This window comes from Saimiri boliviensis, chromosome 18, assembly GCF_048565385.1.
Source record: "Saimiri boliviensis isolate mSaiBol1 chromosome 18, mSaiBol1.pri, whole genome shotgun sequence".
NCBI classification, from domain to species: Eukaryota; Metazoa; Chordata; class Mammalia; order Primates; family Cebidae; genus Saimiri; species Saimiri boliviensis.
The window spans coordinates 41,508,118-41,516,107 of NC_133466.1; positions in this window are offsets into that span (position 1 = coordinate 41,508,118).

The window sequence follows — 7,990 nt, forward strand, 5'->3', positions numbered from 1 at the left end:
CAGTTGTGAAAAGGTCATGCTGATTGATAAATTATTATTAAAAATAAAAACATGATAATGTTCAAATGTTGATGCCAATAAAATTTTCCCTTTATTGTATTCCAAAGATAATAATAAAATTTATTTCTTACAGATATTGTCATAAATATCTTAGAACAAGATAAGCCATTTTTTATAGGATGGTTTTTACTATTCCTTAATAAAAATTGCAAAAGTTGAAATTCAGAGCATAAATCCTACAGAGTAATGCTTGATTCTTATTTACAACTATTTGAACTTTTTGTATGTCAACTTTTCCTGTTTGTTTTATTGTATATGTTGCCATAGATAGACTCTCAATATGTGATGAGGACTTTAATCTCTGTTTAAACTAGAAAGAAAAATGTTTCTTTATATAATAAATGAGATCTATTGCTAAGCTATGTTTGCTATAATCTTGGCTATGATTGGGCTTACCAGTTGATCGACAGCCTGGCTTAACTGATATATCATAGCCTAACTGTTAGAACAGGGGAGGGAAAAATTATTAAAAAAATAACTTACCTGTGTTCTTATATGGGCTAGTTTATTGTAGCTAAAATTCTCCCCCTTCTTTTTAAATTAAACTGTATAATTTAAAATTTAATCTTTAAGACTAGAGACAGCTCTTATAAGTAATAATATAAAATGATTCCCTCAGCATTAAGAATTAATTATTATATGTCCCCTTTAATTCAACTCATTCCTTTTGTGGGGATTCCTCTTATTCCTCTTCAATGGTTTATTCTTCTGTATGATCTGTGAAAGTTCGCATGGTCATCTCAGCTCTACAGAGATCAAATTTACTTATTATATTTTCTTTACTTTTGGAATGAATAGCTATTTTTTAAAATAATTTTTCACCTATGCCTGTTTATATTGTTAGTTCATTGAATACAAACAGTTTAAGAAAGTTAACATATGTAATACTACTGTACTAAGATACCTACAATTAACATTTTAGTGACAATTCATATATATGTATGTATGTATGTACGTGTGTGTGCCTGTGTGTGTGTGTCTCTCTCTCTCTCTGTGTGTGTGTGTGTGTGTGTGTGTGTGTGTATTTTGAAATGGAGTTTCGTCCTTGTTGCCCAGACTGGAGTGCACTGTTGCGATCTCAGCTCACTGCAACCTCCACTTCTCAGGTTCAAGTGATTCTCCTGCCTCAGCCTCTAGAGTAGCTGTGATTACAGGTGCCAGCCACCACAACCAGCTAATTTTTTGTATTTTTAGTAGAGACGGGATTGCACCATGTTGACCAGTCTGGTCTTGAACTCCTGACTTCAGGTGATCCACCCACCTTGGCCTCCCAAGTCCTGGAATCACACTGCACCTGGCCCATATATTTTTAATGTATATGAGCATATGCATGGTTGTATATTTAAATATTTAAATCTGAAGCAAATCTTCTTATAATATTGCAGTAATATGTATATGTCTCTATGCACTTTTGTCACTTTTTACTTTAGAAAATGAGATACTTTTTGCTTTGTGGCACTATGCAGCCGTTAGTTGCTATGTAGTATTTACTAAGTGAATGAATCAGAATTTATTCAAGCATCTGTAGTTGGGTAAGCATTCAGTGTTTCCAGATTTTGCCTTGATCAATAAAGCTGCAAAATTCGTTGTTTTGTATATATTCATATGGTTTGGTGTTTATGTATGTATGAAAGAGTTCATAAGTGGGCTTTTGGTATCAAAAATATAAGGATTTATAATTTAATATATATTGTGCTAGTAAAGTATCAGTTTATTAATTTTTGTTATTCCATCCAACATTAAGTAATTTAATTTTATTCATTTTTGCCCCAAACTTCTTAATTTATTTATAATTTTGGCCTATCTGTTAAGTGAAAAATAACATCTCATTTTTTCTTAATGTGCAATTCACTGAATATTGTTGATTTTACTGAAATTGTTATTGATATATTTTCCAGTGTTTCTACTACTTACTGTCTTTTTCTAATTAATTTCTGTGCATTTGTTGTAAAGCATAGATATTATTCCTTTATTTTTTATATTTTCTGAAAATATTTCACACATTTTCTGAATAATTCTGTAGCATATATTTATAAATAAATTTATTTTTTGTCAAATATTACCTTTTGAATTATATGTATTAAATTATCAATGCTAAAATATTGAGATGTTTATTTTACACTAAATCATTTAATTAAATTTGAAAATTGAAAGTGTTTATGCAAAATTTTGATTTTATTTGTAATTTACCATAGAAGTGATTTCTTTCCTTGTAACTAATCAGTAATTATGACCCCATTTATTGCTAAACATGCTTTATCCCACTCAACTGAAATGCCAATTTGGTAATGTATTAAATTCCTGTTTAAAAACAGACCAAATACTGGACTGTTTTTGATATTCCTAGCTTATTTTTCTCTCCATAAGGCAATGCATTCATGTTTTCTTCGCATATTTCATGTAATATATAATATTTTTAAGCCTCCCACACTTCAACTTTTACATTAGGTTATTAGATATTAGGTATTTCTCTTTTCATGTAAAATATAATATTTTATTAAAATGTAAGAGAAGCCATTTATTGTGTTCCTTTTTGAAATAAAATACAATTATTATATGTAACTTACAAGTATTCACAATTTACTTGTCATTCCATCTAAAAATATTTATAGGCTTTATTTATTTGGAAGTTCTAGACAGAAAGTATATGGCTATTGCTACTATAAGTGAAGTTTTTAGAGTATATACTCCTGTGTTGGATTGTGCAGCTTCACACTGATACAACTCCTGAAAGCATCTAAGGTTATGAGTCAGCTCAGCCCTATGCAATGTGAATCACCAAGTTTCAAATATCACATGTTAGAAATATTCTAAAGATGGAAGAAACTGTTCCTCAAGAAACTGTGGGTCTGAAATGTGATAATGAATGATTCACTAATGGTAAAATAAAAATCATGCCTTGTGCTCATGAATACATAGGCTGGCATCTAAATAGAGTATTCTGAAGGTTTATAGTAAGTAAATAGGCATTTCACTGGTAACTCAGCTTAGAATTTTCATAAGAAAACAGTTATTTTCTCAAATATTTTGTGGAAATTATACTAAATTTATCTTAATCAGTAGAATAAGTTAGAGATCTCCTTCATGGTTTCCGCTATATAATACAAATATATTGGTTCAATATTTGTTGGATCATTGGAGCAAACTCAGATCAGGATTGACTGAAGAGACTACATTTTTTAAAACTTTCTCTGTGTCTCATTTGAATAAAAAATTAGAACAGTTATTCATTAAATAATTTTTTACTCTTTGATAATCTATATTCACAGAAATATTCCATTAATTCCCTACCCTAATATCTAAAGACATTGGTATAGTTTTAATTTTTTGTTTTTATTTCCTCCTCATTAAGAAACTGGTGATTGGCCAGGCATGGTGGCTCACGCCTGTAATCCTAGTACTTTGGGAGGCCGAGGTGGGTGAATCACCTGAGGTCAGGAGTTCAAGACCAGCCTGGCCATCATGGTGAAACCCCATCTTAAAAAAAAAGAAAAAAGGCCGGGCGCGGTGGCTCAAGTCTGTAATCCCAGCACTTTGGGAGGCCGAGGCGGGTGGATCACGAGGTCGAGAGATCGAGACCAACCTGGTCAACATGGTGAAACCCCGTCTCTACTAAAAATACAAAAAATTAGCTGGGCATGGTGGTGCGTGCCTATAATCCCAGCTACTCAGGAGGCTGAGGCAGGAGAATTGCCTGAACCCAGGAGGCGGAGGTTGCGGTGAGCCGAGATCGCGCCATTGCACTCCAGCCTGGGTAACAAGAGCGAAACTCCGTCTCAAAAAAAAAAAAAAAAAAAAAAAAAAAAAAAAAAAAATCAAAATTATAAAAAAAAAAAAAGAAAGAAAGGAACTGGTGAAAATCTTAAGACTTCATAAGGGTTGTGAAGAGTCACTGGTCTAATCAAATCCAGATTTGTCTTCACTTTTATAATCCACACTTTGAAAAATATCTGTTTTTGTGTCTCATAAAATATTTCTTTCTTGACTTTAAATTAAAATGGTCTGGAATTGTTTTATAAAGAAGAACATTTCTGGATTAGTAAATGTTCCATTCCATTATGCTTTAAGTTTTATTAGCAAGCTAGTTTCTGAGATGTAAAAGCTCTTTTTTTAAATTTTAGGCTCAGGGGTACATGTGCAGGTTTCTTATATAGGTAAATTATGTGTCGCGGGGGTACAGATTATTTTGTCTTCCAGGTAATAAGCATAGTAGCAAATAGGTGGTTTTTCGATCCACACACTCCTCCCACCCTTCACCGTTCAGCAGGCCCTGATGTCTGTTGTTTCCTTCTTTGTGTCCATACGTATTCAATGTTTAGCTCCCACTGACAGGTTAGGGCATCTGGCATTGGCTTTCCTTTTCCTGCTTTAGCTCACTCATTTAACGGACTCCAGCTCCACTCACGTTGTAGCAAATGACATCAACTTATTTTTCATAGCTGTGTAATATCCCACAGTGTATATGTACTGCATTCTATTTATCCAGTGTATTATTGATGGGCATTTAAGATGAATCCATATCTTTGCTGTTGTAAATGGTACTGTGATGAATATACATGTGTATGTGTCTTTATGGTAGACCAATTTATATTCCTTTGGGTATATACCCAATAATAGGATGGCTGGGTTGAATGGTAGTTTTGTTTTAAGTTCTTTGAGAAATCACCCACTGCTTTCCACAATGGCTGAACTAATTTATATTCCCACCTGCAGCATATAAGCATTTAGTTTTCTCCACAATCTCACAAGCCTTTATTATTTTTTGACTGTTAATAATAACCGCTCTGACTGGTGTGAGATGTATCTCATTGTGTTTCTGATTCATATTTCTCTAATGTTAGTGATATTGAGCATTTTTATATGTTTGTTGGCCATATGCATGTTCTTCTTTTGAAAAGTGTCTGGCCATGTTCTTTCCCACTTTGTAATGAGTGTGTTTGTTTCATCCTGGTGAATTTGTTTAAGGCCCATATAGATTCTGAATGTTAGATCTTTGTTGGATGCTTAGATTGCACATGTATTCTCCCATTCTGTAGGTTGTCTATTTACTCCGTTGATAGTTCCTTTTGTTGTGAAACAGCTCTTTAGTTTAATTAGATCTCATTTGTCAATTTTGTATTTTGTTAAAATTACTTTTAGCATCATTGTCAAATGGCATCTTTGCCAGGGCCTATGTTCAGAATGGAATTTCCTAGGTTTTCTTCCAGGAATTTTTTTAATAGTTTAACTTTTACATTTAAGTCTTTAATCCATCTTGAGTTGATTTGTATATGGTGTAAGGAAAGCATTCAGTTTCAGTCTTCTGCATGTGGCTAGCCAGTTATCTTAGCACCATTCCCTAATCCTTCCCCATTGTTTGTGCTGACGTTGTCAATGATGAGACGGTTGCAGATGTGTGCTTTGTTTCTTGGCTATTTCATTTTGTTGCACAATGTGTCTGTTTCTGTACTAGCACCATGCTGTTTGATTACTATAGCCTTGTGATGCCTCCAGCTCTCTTCTTTTTGGTTGAGACTGCTTTGGCTATTTAGACTCTTTTGTGGCTTCATATTAATTTTAAAGTAGTTTTTTATAATGCTATGAAAAATATCATTGGCAGTTTGATAGGAGTAGCATTGAATCTGTAAATTGCTTTGGAGAGTACGGCCATTTTAATAATGATGATTCTTCCTATCCATGAGCATGGAATGTTTTTCCATTTGCTTGGGTTATCTCTAACTTCCTTGAGCAGTGTTTGATAATTCACATTGTAACTATCTGGTTAGCTATATTTCTTAGTATTTTATTCCTTTAATGGCTATTGTGAATAGGATTGTGTTCTTAATTTGGCTCGGATACTACTGATGTATAGAAACACTACTGATTTTATTATATTTCTTTTTTATTCTGAAACTTTGCTGAAGTTGTTTATCCAATCTAGGAGCTTTGGAGCAGACACTGTGGGATTTTCTATGTATAGAATTATATCATCTGCAAACAGGGATTATTTGACTTATTCTCTTTCTATTTGGATGCCTTTTATTTCTCTTCTCTTGCCTGATTTCTCTGGCTAGGACTTTGAGTACTATTTTGAATAGGAGTGGTGACAGTGGGCATCTTGTCTTGTTCCAGTTCTCTGGTAGAATCTTTCCACCTTTCACCCATTCAGTATGATGTTGCATGTGGTTTTGTCACAGATCGCTCCCATTATATTGAGGTATGCTCCTTCAATGCCTGGATTGTTAAGGGAATTAACATGAAATGATATTGAATTATTCATGCCTCTATTGAGAGTATCACGTGGTTTTGTCTATGTGATTAATCACACATACATTGATTTGTATATGATGAACCAACTTTGGCCCTCAGGGATAAAGCCTTCTAGATTGTGGTGGATCAACTTTTTCTGTGCTGCTGGATATTGGCCTAAAATTTTCTTTTTTTTTTTTTTTGGCACTATACCCTCTCTTTTTTATATATATAATTTTTTTATTGCATTTTAGGTTTTGGGGTACATGTGAAGAACATGCAAGATTGTTGCATAGGTACACACTTGGCAGTGTGGTTTGCTGCCTTCTGTCCCCTCGCCTGTATCTGTCATTTCTCCCCATGCTATCTCTTCCCACCTCCCCACCCCTCGTCCCTCCCCCATATCCCCCCAATGGACCCCAGTGTGTAGTGTTCCCCTCCCTGTGTCCATGTGTTCTCATTGTTCAACACCCGCCTATGAGTGAGAATATACGGTGTTTGATTTTCTGCTCTTGTGTCAGTTTGCTGAGAATGATGGTTTACAGGTTCATCCATGTCCCTACAAAGGACGTGAACTCATCGTTTTTGATGGCTGCATAATATTCCATGGTGTATATGTACCACATTTTCCCTATCCAGTCTATCATCGTTGGGCATTTGGGTTGGTTCCAGGTCTTTGCTATTGTAAACAGTGCTGCAATGAACATTCGTGTGCACGTGTCCTTGTAGTAGAATGATTTATAATCCTTTGGATATATACCCAGTAATGGGATTGCTGGGTCAAATGGGATTTCTATTTTTAGGTCCTTGAGGAATCGCCACACTGTCTTCCACAATGGTTGAATTAATTTACATTCCCACCAACAGTGTAAAAGTGTTCCTATTTCTCCACATCCTCTCCAGCATCTGTTGTTTCCAGAGTTTTTAATGATCGCCATTCTAACTGGTGTGAGATGGTATCTCAATGTGGTTTTGATTTGCATTTCTCTAATGACCAGTGATGACGAGCATTTTTTCATATGTTTGTTGGCGTCCTGTATGTCTTCTTTTGTAAAGTATCTGTTCATATCCTTCTTTTGTTCTGTCTCTGCCAGGTTTTTGTATCAGAATAATCCTGCCCTCTTACAATGAGTTAGGGAGGAGTTCCTCCTCCTCAGTTTTTTGGAATAGTTCAGTAGGAATGATATCAGCTTTTTTTTTAAATGTACATCTTGCAGAATTTAGTTGTGAGTCCATCTGGTCCAACCCTTATTCTGATTGATAGGCTTTTTATTACTGATTCAATTTCAGAACCCCTTATTGGTCTGTTCAGCGCTTCAATTTCTTCCTGGTTCAATCACGCGAGGTTGTATGTTTTCAGGAATTTATCAATTTTTTATAAGTGTTCTAGTTTGTGTGACAGGGGTGTTCATAATAGTCTCTGAGGTTTTTTGTATTTCTGTGGGGTCGATGGTAATGTGCCCTTTGTCATTTCTGATTGTGTTTATTTTGAGCTTCTTTCTTTTTCTTTATTAGTCTAGTTAGTGGTTTATCAGTCTTATTTATTCTTTACAGAAAACGCAATTCTGGTTTCATTTATCTTTTGTATTTTTTTAATGTCTCAATTTCTTTCAGTTAAGCTTTAATTTTGATTATTTCTTGGCTTCTATTAACTTGGGGGTTGATTTACTCTTGCTTTTCTAGTTCCCCTTGGTGCTATGTT